Genomic DNA, 8,385 nt, shown 5'->3' with positions numbered 1-8,385 from the left:
TATATATTAAAGGCACCAAATTATTTGGGATTTCTCAAATCTTACATGGAACCCCATTATAGCAATAAAGGTGGGTCTATCCAATCACCCTTGTTGTGGTTGTTTTAATCTTCTTTTGTTTTCAAAGTTAGTACTACATTTGTTAAGAAATTTAACTTAAAAAATTAAATACCACTCTAACTGGTTTGGCTCGGTGGATAGAGCATTGGCCTATGGACTGAAGGGTCACAGGTTCCCTTCCAGTCAAGGGCATATACCTTGGTTGTGGGCACATCCCCAGTAGGAGGTGTGCTAGAGTCAGCTGATTGATGTTTCTCTCCCATCGATGTTTCTAACTCTCTATCCCTCTCCCTTCTTCTCTGTAAAAAATCAATAAAATATATTTTAAAAAATTAAATACCAGTTGATGTTAAATTTATTCTAATTGTTTTCTATTATTTGAAGAAAAATCTTCATATGTGTGTGAGATGTTCCTTTCCTGGTGAGTTGCTCCCAAGACTCTGTAATTTGTTTAATACACTTTTATACAGAAAGAGATTACTTGGCTCATTAGATTCTTTCACTGAATAATGGCTTGAAGGTTAACTAATACGGCCATCAAACTCCTGCTAGATGTCTGTCATATCACTCACTAACTTCAGCCATTTCCAAATGCAGAGGATGGGGAATACCATTAGAATATTAATGGAAAAAGAAACTGACATTCAAAACGTGAATGACCAAAAATTGTCTCTAAAGATTATTTTAATTTAAAATACACTTTAGTAAAAGTTCCTTTTTTTAAAAAAAAAAAAAAAAAAGAGAGGGCTGGCATTTGTTCTTCCCTTCATTGAAGTTGTGAAAGAAGCTTTTTAATCAGAACTCACTAAATGGCTGTTGTCTTCCAGCATTGCTAAGGGCCTGGCGCCCTATTCTCAGCTGTGCCTGGTATACCAAAGACCAGACATCCAGGGTTCAAATAAAACCCAGCTTCTGCCAAAGTGGGAAATACATCGTCACTGGGGTGAGGAGGGGGAAACAGTGAGGGATCCTTTTCCAGGTGTGCAATCAAATTTTTTTTTTTAATTTCTCACCTTACATCCACCATTACAGGTTTGCGGGAGCCTCTAATTCCTGAGCCTTTCCAGGTTCTGAAGTTCTAACCAGCTTGCTTGTTTATTTCACCCACATCAGCATTTAAGTTTTAGCATGCCCTTGTCTGTTACATTTTCCATTCCTTCATTTACTTTCTAGAGATTCTAAAATTTTGATTATACTTCTCATCTGCTGTTGTGTCATTTTCTTCCATTCTTTCTGTCCTTATGACTATGCCCTTTTTACAAAAATTGATTTCAGAGAGGAAGGGAGAGGGGGAGAGAGATAGAAACATCAATGATGAGAGATAATCATTGATCAGCTTCCTCCTGCACACCGCCTACTGGGGATCAAGCCCTGATGGGAATCAAACCCTGATTTTCTGGTTCATAGGCCAATGTTCAACCACTGAGCCATGCTAGCCAGGCATGCCCTTTTTTTACTCTTAATGTGATTTTACTCTGACTTTTGAGAGGAAAGGCGGTAAATATCTATTCATTCTGCCATGTTTTCCTAGAAGCCTAGATTTTAACAAATTCTGAAGTGCATGCAACATACCATGAATTATGTTAGACACTTGGTCTTTTCTCTGATTTAAAAATCTTGTCAAATTCTATTGATGTTTAGGAAATTCACTCACATTTGCATTATTTGCCTATTACTTTTTGAGCACCTTCTATATGCTAAGTACTATTACATAAATCATCTCATTTAATCATCAATCAGCTCCTCGAGGCTTATATTTATTATTCCTCATTTTAATGATTATGGAAACAAATTCAGTGTCACAGCCCTAGTAAAAGGTAAGGCCAGGTTTCTAAAATAAACTGCTTTCTGCTATACCTCTACTAACTCTTTATTGGATATTAGGTAGATAGCTATTATGGGTTTTTAAGCGGGGGAATACAGTAGAGGATGAAATGCTGTTTTTGTTTAATACAGAGATAATATTTAAAATTGGTAGTAGATCTACAAAGATGGCAGGCATCAGGAGCAACTATAGTTAAAGCAGTAATAGTGCAGATATGTGGTGTTACAGGCCTACATTTGGGGGAAAGAGGGTAGTGGTAATAATGGGGAAGGTATTTGGGTTCAGGAAGCCAGGGGAGCATTGAATCTATTCTCTTAAGTGAGCTATTGTAGCAAAGAACCTAGACCAGGGTCTGGTTCTATCATTTCTGAACAGAAATCAGTAGGCCTCAGAACCTGACTTGACTATGACATGAGTAAGGAGTGAAAGAGAATGTCAGGTTTTCAAGTCAGATAGATGAACAGGAGTGCATAACGAGGACTGTCGAACAGTAGGGAGGAGTGCAAGGGGAAATGGGTAAATTTAAACAACTTACATGTGAATTCTTGAAGATGTGAACGGTGACATGTCTTCTGTATTTCTTTGTGGTTTTTTTTAACATTTATTTGAATGTCCTGTAATCACATAATACACGATACACGATTACAGAAAGTTGACCTCCTACAGCCATATTGTTTCTTGGTAGGTAACATGTACTTGTATTTTGAAGCCAGTCTTTAGTATTTTTCAGATCTGTAGTTGGAGTATTATTATTTTTTTTTCTTTTCAAAACAAGTACACTGATTTCATTAGTACACACAGTAATTTTGCAAATCAATTTAAAAGATCAAGAACCCAGTGTAAAAGATATGAATTGACAGTTCACATAATGAGGGGGGAAAGATCGATAGTTACCATAATTAAAGACATACAAACAAAATATGTGGGTATATTTAAAAATTTTCAAATGTCAGATTGAAAATTATTTAAGCATGTCAATCTCCAGTATTGGGGAAGCATGCACTCTCAGATACTACTGATGGGAAGAAAGGGAGTGAGTGTACATTAGTGCAACCATTTTGGAAGGCATTTGATGACACCTATCTAAAATTTAAATGCATGTATCCTGTGACACAGCAATTCTTCTGTAAATTGTCTCACAGAAACATTTGCATAAGTGAGTCATGATATATGTCCAAGAATACCCATGCTGCATTGTTTGTAATAACACACTGAAAAGAGCACAGTTCTTCACTTGTAGGGGAGTTAGTTAAGTGAATTATGTAGCCCATGCCATAGAATATGATGCAATCTTTAAACACAGTGAGGTAACGCCAGATATATGAGGAAACGTCCAAGAGAATATTAAGGTACGACGAGCAAGATAGAGAATAATATGAATGGTAGGATGCAATTCATATTAAATATTATATTTCAAATGCATAAAATATTCCTGGATATGTCCAGAAGTACACTCAGTTAACAGTAGTTGCCTCTTAGAGAGGCAACTGGAGATGGAAAGCAGAGGGAAAGTTTTACTCTTGAAATTTTTCTATTCTGTAAAACATTTATTAAGTATATAAAATTAATATGAAAAAACCAGGACTCTATTGTCCTTCGCTAAACTTACAATGAAGCTTGCTTTCCATATTTGTTTATTTTATTTTTTCCATCACCATACATAATTTTTAAATACATTTTATTATGGAAAATTTAAAACCTACCTTTTCTTACCCTACTCCTGGATTATTTGAAACAAATCCTAGACATTATATTATTTTCATCCATAAATATTTAATATGTGCCTCCCAAAGATAAGAATTCTTTTTAAAAACATAACCACAGTAATTTTCACACATAAAATTTGTCGGTAATTCCTTAATATCTTCAAAAGCTAGTAGTCAATGTTCAGATTTTCCCAATTACCTAATTTTTACAAAAGTTTCATTGTTTGGCTCTGGCCAGTGTGCCTCAATTGGTTGGAGCATCATCCCTTACACCAGAGGTGGCTGGTTCGATTTCCAGTCATGGCACATACCCAGGTTGCAGATTTGATCTCTAGTCTAGGCACATCCAGGAGGCAACTGATCTGTTTCTCTCTCACATGGATGTTTCTCTCTCGCTCTCTCGCTCTCTCGCTCTCTGACTCTCTTTTTTTGCGACTTTGGGTACTTTTACCATTTAGTTTGCAAACAGAATTTTTATAACAAATTATTTTTAACCAAATCATATCTTGAAAAGTTTATATAGAAAACCCAGGGAAAAAAGTGAATTGTTCATTGTGGAAGGCCTTAAATTACATTATTACAGTAGAAAATAGAGGAGGTAGAAGATAACTGAAAAGACTAATGCAACATTAGATTCAAATCTACAGCTCCTGTAGCTACTTAAAACATGGTTTTAGAAACTAAACCCAACATTTCCAGTAACCATAGAAACAGGTAAAATAAAATTTGCCACGAAAGCCCTTATATCATGCTTGATATAGGGAGGTAGGAAGATGTAAGAACCAGGACACATGAGACATGACATTTTATCTACAACTCCTGTTTACTTTACTGAGAGTGTGTAGTTTCAAAATTTAATCACCTTCTTCAGCTTCAGACTTGGATTCTTCTTCAGCATTTTTGAGACACTTCACAAACTTTTTCCTTTGCTCAAGGAAGACACTTCTCCCCTTTGCAATATGTGTATCTTTGTACCACCTCAGAATGGGCTCCTTACTCAGGACTTGAGCTTTATTTAAAAAGCACCACTCTTTTCTGTAAGGCTTTCATGAAATAAATGTTATCGTAGGAATACTCCTGCATCTTCAGTAACAGCTCAGTCTGACCTTGAGTAGTAAAGGCAGCGAGGAGAGGGCCGTATTGCTTCGTGTACTTGATGGTTTGCTCTGCTACAAGCTATTTTTTGTTCCATTCCACAGTGCTCATGACACTGGACCAGATTCATCCAATGACAACGAGTTCTGGAATGTTGGGTTTTTGTTTTGTTTTTTTCATCTCCTTGACATACAAAATTATATCCTTAAATGGATCACCACGGGACATCTGTTCTTGACGTTCTTTCTGGAGTTCTTCCACGAACTCCTCTGGTTTGCTGGTTCTGAACATACTCTGAAGGCTCTTTTAAGCCTGCCTCAGTGAAATACTTTGTGAAGTGTCCAACGCTTTGTTTGTTGTCAGGAGAACGTCCCATCAGTCTGTTAGCCATGCTGACTTTCTGAAGACTTGGAGCTACTGCACTGATATCTTTTTCATTTATCCATGATTTCAAGAGCTTTACAGCAAAAGCTGCTGAAACCCCTTCTTTAACCAAATTCTCATTATAAAGGCTATTAAGAATGGGTACATTAAGTGTTCCATTAGCCAGAAGAACACCAGTCAACATAGCCAGCTTGTTCCCCTCCGACTCCGAAAAACGCTTTAAGAACAGCAGCAGCTTTTTCACTTCATCTTCAAAACCTTTCTCCAGGTATTTGTAGCGCCTGATTAACTTGTTAAAAACCTGAGCAAATATTACATGGTCTCTAGGTCTTCTTGTGCTGCAAACACACAGACATCTGTGCGCATCATGTCTTCTGCCAGTGTACCACGTGGGGCCAGCATTCCCCCGGCCACCAGAATGTCAAAGAGTGTTTCTGCATATCGACGGTAATCAAGTTTTGCTCCAGAAGCATCAAGAAACGGCTACTGCTTCCAAATCAGTACCAGTTTCACTTAAGCCTTGAATAAATACAGTCTTGAAACTGAGTAGGGTTAAACCTCTCTTTTTCATCTCTTTTTCTGGCTTTAAAACACTGGCCTGATGGCGTTGGCTTTTGCTGCTTTAGATTATTCATAAAAGACACATGAATTTAAGAGAAAGGGGCCAGAAATTCCAGATGTCTTTCTTGTCAGTTTTTTAAAAATATATTTTTTATTGATTTCAGAGAGGATGGGAAAGGGAGAGAGAGATACATCAATGATGAGAGAGAATCATTGATTGCGTGCCTCCTGTATGCCCCCCTACTAGGGATAGAGCCCACAACCCGGGCAGGTGCTCTGACCAGGAATTGAACTGTGACCTCATAGGTTGATGCTCAACTGCTGAGCCATGCCAGCCAGGCTCTCTCAACAATTATTTTTTAAAGTTTCCTTGTTTGAATGAGGATCCAAGTTTAATCATTGCAATAGTTGATATCCTTCTCATTGCCTCCCCTATCTTTTTTCTTTCTTTGTAACCTATTTGTTAAAGACACTGTATCATTTGTCCTAGAGTTTCCTTAAGTCTGAATATTGGTGGCTATATCCCAGTGGTGTTCAGTTAACATTTATTATGTCCTTTACTAGGTTATCTGTAAATCTGTAGTTAAGTCTAGAGGCTAATTAGATTTAGTATTTTTATTTGTTTGTTTAAGAAATAGTAAGTGTTGGTGTATATTTCCATTTGGGGCTACCATCATGTCTGGTTATCTTTTTGTGTGTGTGATGTTAGTGTCCATTGATGATCATTGCCCAGGTCCATCTATAATAATCTATAATAATAATAGCATAATATGCTAATTAGACCAGACATCCTTCTGGACGATATCTTGGACAAAGCCGGGGCTTCAAGGGAAGCCCAAGTCCAGAGTGCCTGCCAGCGGTGGGAAGCCTGGGAGCCGGAAGGAAGCCCGGGTCCTGGGTGCCAGAGGGAAGCCGGTGTAGGCAGCCAGGGGAAGGAAGGCCTACTCTTGCATGAATTTCGTGCATAGGGCCTCTAGTTAATTCATAAGAGTCTTCCATAAATGGAACTCTTAGCTAGTGGATTTGGCTAATGTGTTCAGGTGTACAGCATTTAGGTACAGATTATTGTAAACATTTATAACTTTTATATTTTCTGCAGCTATTCCCATTGGTGTGCTAGTTTATCTTTGGACCCTTCCATCATGGTTTAAAGTCCTCTATTTGATCAGACAGACCATCTTGTTTTTCAAACTCCAATTAAAACATTACTTTTGCTTTTTTAGCTTTCATCAGGATATTTTTCCTTCTGGAGGTATGTAAAAGGAATCTTAGATGTAACTGTTAATTTGTCAAAGAGAACACTAAAGTAAAAAGTTATTTGTTTATTCATGTAATCCTTCATTCAACAAAGTTTATTGGTACCTACTATGTTCCTGGCACCATGCCTACCTCAGGTTGGTTACAGTTGTGACATCATCAATCAGACAGGCAATTAGAGTGCAACATGGCAGATGCTGAGTAAGGGAAAGTGCATGTGTGTACTCTACGAGCACATAGAAGGTACATGAACCCAGTCCTGGGGAGCAGAAGGTTTCCTGGTGGAGGAGCGCTGTACTGATGTGAAGGATAAGCAGAGTCAGGCTAAGGAAGAAGTGGGTGGCCAAGGTAATGATGAGAACGTCCTAAGGGAGGGTGCAGGTTGTGGAAAGGCCTACAAGTGAGAGAGCAATTCCTTAGGGGAACTAAAAGTAATGTAGAACAGCTGGCAGGTAGCTGTGGTGTGAGGAAAGGGCTGGGTCAGAGGGGTGTGCAGAATCAGGCCATGAAAGACTTGACAAACAATGAGTGTGGGCTTTATTCCCAAGGTAGTGAGCAGGACATATTTGGGAATTAGCGTGAATGTAGAAAAACCTTTTAAAAGATAGTTACAGTAATGTGGGCTAGAACTGATGGTGATCTAACTTAGATTAGATGCAGTGAAGATGGAAGTAGGTATTTTTGGCTTTGTGTGTGTGTGTGTGTGTGTATCTTTTTAATCCTCACCCGAGGATATTTTTCCATTGACTTTTAGAGTGGAAGGGAGGGGGAGAGACAGAGAGAGAGAAACATTGATATGAGAGAGACACATCAATTGGTTGCCTCCGACACATGCCCCAACCAGGGCCTCGGATTGAGCCTGCAACTGAGGTACGTGCCCTTCACTGGAATCGAATCCAAGACTCATCAGTCTGCGGTTCAGTGCTCTATCCACTGAGCAAAACTGGCTAGGGCTGGAAGTATAGTAGTTTTGTTCATTCCTGCAGAAAATTACTGAACACCTCTTTTTAAAAATATGTTTTCATTGATTTCAGAGAGAGTAAAGAAGAGGGAGAGATAGAAACATAAATGGTAAGAGAGAATCATTGATAAGCTGCCTCCTACACACCCCGCACAGGATTGAGCCTGAAACCTGGGTATGTGCCCTGACCGGGAATTGAACTATTACTTCCTAACTCATGATTGACGTTCAACCATTGGGCCACACCAGCCAGGCCTGAGACCTGTTTTTTGGTAGCTGCTGTTCTAGGCATTTGGGATTCAGCAGTGACAAAAATACACAGAACTTCTTGCCCTCATGGAGCTTCTAGTCTAGTGGGGAAGAAGACAACAAATAAGTAAATATCTATACTAATAAAAGGGTAATATGCTAATTAGACTGGGAGACCTTCCAGACATCCTTCCGGACAAAGCTATGGTGGCACAGCCAAGGCAGAGGTGGTTAGGGACAATCAGGCCCGGAGGGGAGGGCAATTGGGGGTGGGAGGGTGCGGGGGG

General features: G+C 38.8%; 1 protein-coding gene and 1 pseudogene across 1 annotated transcript in view; one reads left to right on the top strand and one right to left on the bottom strand.

Moving 5' to 3' along the window:
* Positions 1-8,385, top strand: part of USP49 (ubiquitin specific peptidase 49) — a 59,767-nt gene that overhangs the window by 8,307 nt on the left and 43,075 nt on the right. The window lies entirely within an intron of this gene.
* On the bottom strand, positions 4,034-5,728 carry LOC102756357 (annotated as a pseudogene).

The sequence above is a fragment of the Myotis davidii genome, unplaced genomic scaffold, assembly GCF_000327345.1.
Source record: "Myotis davidii unplaced genomic scaffold, ASM32734v1 scaffold167, whole genome shotgun sequence".
Classification (NCBI taxonomy): Eukaryota; Metazoa; Chordata; class Mammalia; order Chiroptera; family Vespertilionidae; genus Myotis; species Myotis davidii.
The sequence above is the reverse complement of the archived record's forward strand: the minus strand, read 5'-3'. Positions and strand labels throughout refer to the sequence as shown.